Genomic DNA, 6,322 nt, shown 5'->3' with positions numbered 1-6,322 from the left:
TTTCTTTATGATCCACTCCAGGAATTTTTTAAATTTTACTTTTAAAAAATTTTTGCGCAATACATTTTGGACATGTTCATTTCCCTTCCATGGCTCTTCACAGATCCCCCTCTCCCTAATCAATTTCATATTCTTTTCTCTCTCAAAAAAGGAAGAAAGGGAGGAGGAAAGGAAGGAAGGAAGGGAGGGAGGGAGGGAGGGAGGGAGGGAGGGAGGGAGGATGGGAGGGAGGGAGGGAGGGAGGGAGGGAGGGAGGGAGGGAGGGAGGAAAGAAGGGAGAGAGGAAGGAAAGAAGGAAGGAAGGAAGGGAGGAAGGAAAGCCAAAAACAAAACAGAAAAAGAAAAGAAAACATTGAGGCTGTTTGTGCTGACCAGGTACTCCTGAGCATGAGACCTGCTCTGGGGTGTAGTTAATGTACCCAGTGTCTCTCCATTGAGAAAGCCGATTTCCCTCTCCCAGTAGCTATCAATAGCAAATCGCTTCTTGGTGCCCACTCCCCTGCTCTATGCTGGGATTCTGTCTAGTCTGAACTTGTGCCGGTCTTACACTGTCTGTGAGATCAGATCCACAGCAGCCGTCTTGTGTCTGGAAACCCTGCTTCCTTGGAGTCAGCCTCCACCTCCGGCTCTTAGAGTCTGTCCATCTCCTCGTCCACGTAGATCCCTGAACCTTGAGAGGAGGGGTGTGGTATAAACCTCCCATTTAAGGCTGAGTGCTCTAAAGCCGCTCCCTCTTAGCGTGCCCAGGTGGGTCTCTGTGTTAATGATCCGATGAGGTTTCAGTGATGCATTGATTGATGGATACAGTAATATGTTACTAAGAATCATTATATAGCTGCATGCACTTAGCAGGATGATTGTAGTATGTTGTCCCCTAGGGCCTAGTTTCAGGTTTTGGATCACTTTAGCAGTGTTGGGTATGAGTTCCATCTCACGGAGTGGACCTGAAATACAACCAAAAAGTGGTTAGTTACTCTCAGAATGTGTGTGCACCGACGAGTATCTTTTGAGCAGGTCTCTGTTGGAAGCTGTAGGGTTTGTAGCTGGGTGAGACTGAGGACTACTTTTCTCCTCTGGTAGAGCATACAGCACTTTCCAGCACTGTGGACAGACACCACTCAGTAGGGTGAGGCTTCTCATTGGACACCTTCTCGATTTTTTCATGTTCAGTGACATAAATAAGTACCATCTCCAGCAATAGTCTTACCATCAGGCTATGGAGCAAAACCAGTAGCCTTGGCAATGTTTGGGATTCCATCTGACCCCTCTGGCCAATGACTTCATCAGATGGTGACCCGTTCTTGGTACTGGGATTTTGTACCAAGTTGGGACATTGTCTCCCTCATTATATGGCAACTCCGTGGAAATTCCATTAATGTGCATTGCATTTTAGGAAGCTTCTACAGTAGTGGGTTTCCACGTGACTCTTCTTTTATTTCTTTTTAATTGAAAACGGATTTATTTCATATTATATATACTGATTACAGTTTCCTTTCCCCAACCCCTCCCAGATCCTTCCCACCTCTCTATCCACACCTTTTTTCCCTCTCTCTCATTAGAAAATGTCAGCTAAAAGATAAATAAAACAAAAACAAACAAATAGGAGAAATTAAGAGGAAAAAAACCAAATTAAAAAAAGCAAGAAAAACATACAGATGCAGAGACACACATATTTGCACACACAAAAATTCCACAAAACACAAAATTGGAAAAATCCTAGACTAAGCATTATGAGAGACAAAAATACCTTCCAAGATACCCTTGAGTTTGTGTTGACCATCTACTGCTGGGCATAGATGTGGTTTCTATACCCACTGAGACTCTGCTTGAGAAAACTAATTTTTTCTTTGCAGACAAATATGATTTGGAAATAGTCTCTGAGTTAGGGATGGAGGCTCATGTCCACTTCCCCTCTCGGTGTTGGATCCATAGACCTGGGCAGGCCCTGTGCGTGCTGCCCCAGTCTGTGAGTTCATATGTACGTCAGTCCTGTTGTGTCCAGAAGGCCTTGTTTCATTGCTGTCTTTCATTCCCTTTGACTCTTACACTCTTTCCTCTTCCTCTTGTGCAAAGTTCTCTGAACCCTGAGGGGGAGGAATTTGATGGAGACATCCCCCTTAGGGTTGAATGTTCCAAGGTCTCTGTCTCTGAGTGTATATATATATCTCTGTCTCTCTGTCTGCACATGCCCAGATGTGGGTCCCTGTCTTAGTTCCCATCTACAGCAGGAGGAAGCTACTCCGATGATCCACAGAGCTTTCAAAAGCCCTTTAGTGTCAGCTGCCCCTCCTCACTTTCCCTCCTCTACCCTGTGTCCCCATTTAACCCTCCTATTTAATTTTCTCCTTATCCCCTTAAAACACTATATTCTGTTTCCCCTGCCTTGGAAAATCCCCTCTCCTCCTTGGTCACGTAGTAGCTACCTAACCTCTGTGGATATTGTGAATGAAATACAAATATCTCACTTTCCTTAGCCTTCCATCAGTTTATGGACATCTAGGCTCTTTCCCATTTCTGGCTATTATGAATGGCGCTGGAGTGAACGTGGACGAACAAGCATCTCTGCAGTAAGAAGTAAAGTCCTTTGGGTATGTGCCAAAGAGAGGTATAGTTGAATTTATGGTAGATTGTCTTCCAACTTTTTCAAGAACCTCCATACTGATTTCCAAAGTGGCTGTGCCAGTTTGTGCTCCCACAATGCATAAGTGTCTCCTTTCCTAGAATCCTTGCCAGCATGAGATATCATTGTTTTTATTGATCTTGGCTATTCTGATGGGGCTAAGAACAAATCTCAAAGTCGTTTTAATTTGCATTTCCCTGAGGGTGAAGAATATTGGTTGAACATTTTTAAAATTGTTTTTCAGTCATTGTGTCTCATTTTTCAATAACTCTCTACTTACTTCTATATCTACCATTTTAAAATTGGGTTATTTTTTCTTGATTTCATATTTTTTATGAATATTTGTATATTCCAGCTAATAACCCCGTCAGATGTGTAATTGGTAAAGACTTTTCTCATTCTCATTTTCTCATTGCCTCTTTGTTTAAATGATGGTGTTCTTTGCTATACTAAAACTTTTTAGCTTCATGAGATCTCATTTAGTGATTGTTGGTCTCAATGCCTGTGTTATTGGGGTCCTGCTTCAGAAAGTCCTTTCCTGTACCAATGAGTTCAGCTTGCTGAAAATTTTCATATCCCTCAAGTCTTCACCTTAGCGGAGTTCTGTTGTGGGATGTTTGTACACTGTGTGGAGACACATTGCCGCGATTGGTTTAATAAAGAGCTTAACGGTCAATAACTGGCAGTAGAGATAACGTGGGATTTCCAGGGAGAGAAAGGAAGAGGAGGAGGAGGAAGCTAGGTGTGTGGGAGACACCGGGAGATGTGGAGAAGAAACAGGAGGTCCAAGGTGAAAGAGATAGAACTATGTAATAGAATATAGATTAGTAGAAATGGGTTAATTTAAATTATAAGAGCTAGCTAGGAACAAGCCTAAGCTATAGGCCGGGCTTTCATAATAAGAAGTCTCCAGAGCTAGCAGGACAGAAAAAGACTCATTACAGAGCTCCCTGACTGCCAGATGACCAGTTCTTCCCAGCCTTCCGTACCTAGTCTGTGACACCTCTTTAAAACCATGTCTCAGCTGGCACACAACTATAATCACAACACTCAGTTCCTGGTTCCTGTTTGTTCTGCTTGCTGGTCTACCACGATGTGAAGAGCCTCTACCACTGTGCACCGAGCTGGTCTGCCATGACTTCTCAACCACAATGGATAAACCCTGTGATACTGTGAGCCAAGATGTACTCTTTCCCCTATTGCACCCAAAGTTCGGATCCCCAAATCATCATCATGAGACAGTATCTGATGCAAAAGCAGTCTTTATTGCGACTTAACTTGGATCCCTCCATCGGTCCACAGCAGCAACAGGAATAGTGCAAGAGAGTCCCTCCCTAGCTGTGAAAAGAGGGGGTTTATATAGGGGACGAGGTTTGGGGAATTCCAAGCTTCTGGACTTGTAATTGGCTGCTCCGGGCTGGTGGGGTGAGGGGAATTTCAGACTTCCAAGTTTGGGATTGGCTGCCCCCTATGATGTAAGGGGATTTCCAGGCCTGCAGTGAATTCCCAACTGCCAGTAACTGAGGGGGAATTCGAAGCCTCTAGGAGCTCAGTGATTGATTTGTTTTCCCTTCTCAGGGATTGGTTGGTTTTGTGTCAGGGGCAGAGATGGCTCTGATTCTGGGGCCAAACTGTGTTTCTTTTTGGTTCTGGATTCAGGATTCAGGGACAAAGTGTCTCTTCCCCTGGCTCTGGTCCCATTTTCAGGGTGTGTCTTTCCTTAGTTTTGAACCTGGAGTCGGGTTGCTCGGGGGTTGTGCTAAGGCTATGGACTCACTGAATCTTTGGGATCCTGAGCCTCTCACTCCTTTTAAGTCCTTGTCAGGTATTTTGGTCTCTGTGACACACAGATGCTACTGTGGCAGAGCGCGTGCCTGGCATGTGCAGATGCCCTGGCTTTGATGCTGAGCCCTGGAAAGAGAGACTAGATGAGAGAAGCCCGCTTCTTTGACTTTTCTGGTATAGTTCTGGGTATACTTGTGGCCCTTGTCTGGTTCTACTCGCTCTTACCAGCAGGTTAAAGACACCTCAAGAACAGGCTGATGTGATTGGTTCTTGGTGGCCCATTGCTGAGCATGGGCTGTTGTGATTGGTTCTTGGCCCACTGCTGAGCACGGATTGAATACAGGAAGGGACAGTAATTATCCACTCTTCTGTCTTCTAGAATTGATCAGACTGGAAGTCAGAAAGGGGCATCCTGAGTCAGGAGGACTTGTATGATTAGGCAAGCATCCTTAAAGCGGGAAACAGGGAAAGGTATTTTGAATGAATATGATGTTTGTGTTTAAGGAGCGGCTAGAGCTGCAAAAACAGAGCTTAAGATGCGAAGAGGCATATGGTCCCCGAAGACGTACGAATGGAAGAAAGACATTTTGGTGAGTACCCAGCTGAAGTTTCTGTCCCAGTTCCGACAGACAGAAGGGCACAGGTCACCACCGTCTTAAGCCTAGAACTCATGTGATAATTAAAGTATACTCATTCCTCAGGACCTGTAAGGTCCAGAATTCACTACAGAGGTGAAGATCTAAGGATGCTCAAGTCCCACACATGCCTAGATATTGTGTTATCTCAAGATTCCTTATGATACCTTAAATGTTGTAAATGCGCAAAGGCTGGTTGAATTCACACCATCCCCTCAAGCAGACATGGCTGGGTGCCCTGCTCATATACACATGGCCCATCTTTAAAGTCACAAAACGTCCCTCTCAAGTCTCCAAGACTCCCCACTTCTTCCTGAGTTCCTTGTCTGAGAATAATCGAGGGGGAAGTGAGATGTGGAAGTCACAGTTGTGGAAGGCCAACCAAACTTCGCTGGACATGTGATTATAGTAAGGTCTATGAAGGAGTAGAGGAAGTAAGACAAAGGAGAAAGGACAGAAAGTGATGCACTATTTAATGGGTAGAACTTATGAGAAGCTGGAGCCCCTAGGGGTCTTAGTTACTGTACAGACTGAACCTCAGGATAGACCATTAGCTGTACAGACTGACCCTCAGAATAGACCATTAGGTGTAGAAACTGAACCTCAGGATAGACCATTAGCTGTACAGACTGAACCTCAGGATAGACCATTAGCTGTACAGACTGAACCTCAGGATAGACCATTAGCTGTACAGACTGAACCTCAGGATAGACCATTAGCTGTACAGACTGACCCTCAGAATAGACCATTAGGTGTAGAAACTGAACCTCAGGATAGACCATTAGCTGTACAGACTGAACCTCAGGATAGACCATTAGCTGTACAGACTGACCCTCAGAATAGACCATTAGGTGTAGAAACTGAACCTCAGGATAGACCATTAGCTGTACAGACTGAACCTCAGGATAGACCATTAGGTGTAGAAACTGAACCTCAGGATAGACCATTAGCTGTACAGACTGAACCTCAGGATAGACCATTAGCTGTACAGACTGACCCTCAGAATAGACCATTAGGTGTAGAAACTGAACCTCAGGATAGACCATTAGCTGTACAGACTGAACCTCAGGATAGACCATTAGCTGTACAGACTGACCCTCAGAATAGACCATTAGGTGTACAAACTGAACCTCAGGATAGACCATTAGCTGTACAGACTGAACCTCAGGATAGACCATTAGCTGTACAGACTGACCCTCAGAATAGACCATTAGGTGTACAAACTGAACCTCAGGATAGATCATTAGCTGTACAGATTGAACCTCAGGATAGACCATTAGCT

Source organism: Arvicola amphibius, chromosome 1, assembly GCF_903992535.2.
Source record: "Arvicola amphibius chromosome 1, mArvAmp1.2, whole genome shotgun sequence".
NCBI lineage: Eukaryota > Metazoa > Chordata > Mammalia > Rodentia > Cricetidae > Arvicola > Arvicola amphibius.
This window is presented reverse-complemented; position numbering follows the sequence as displayed.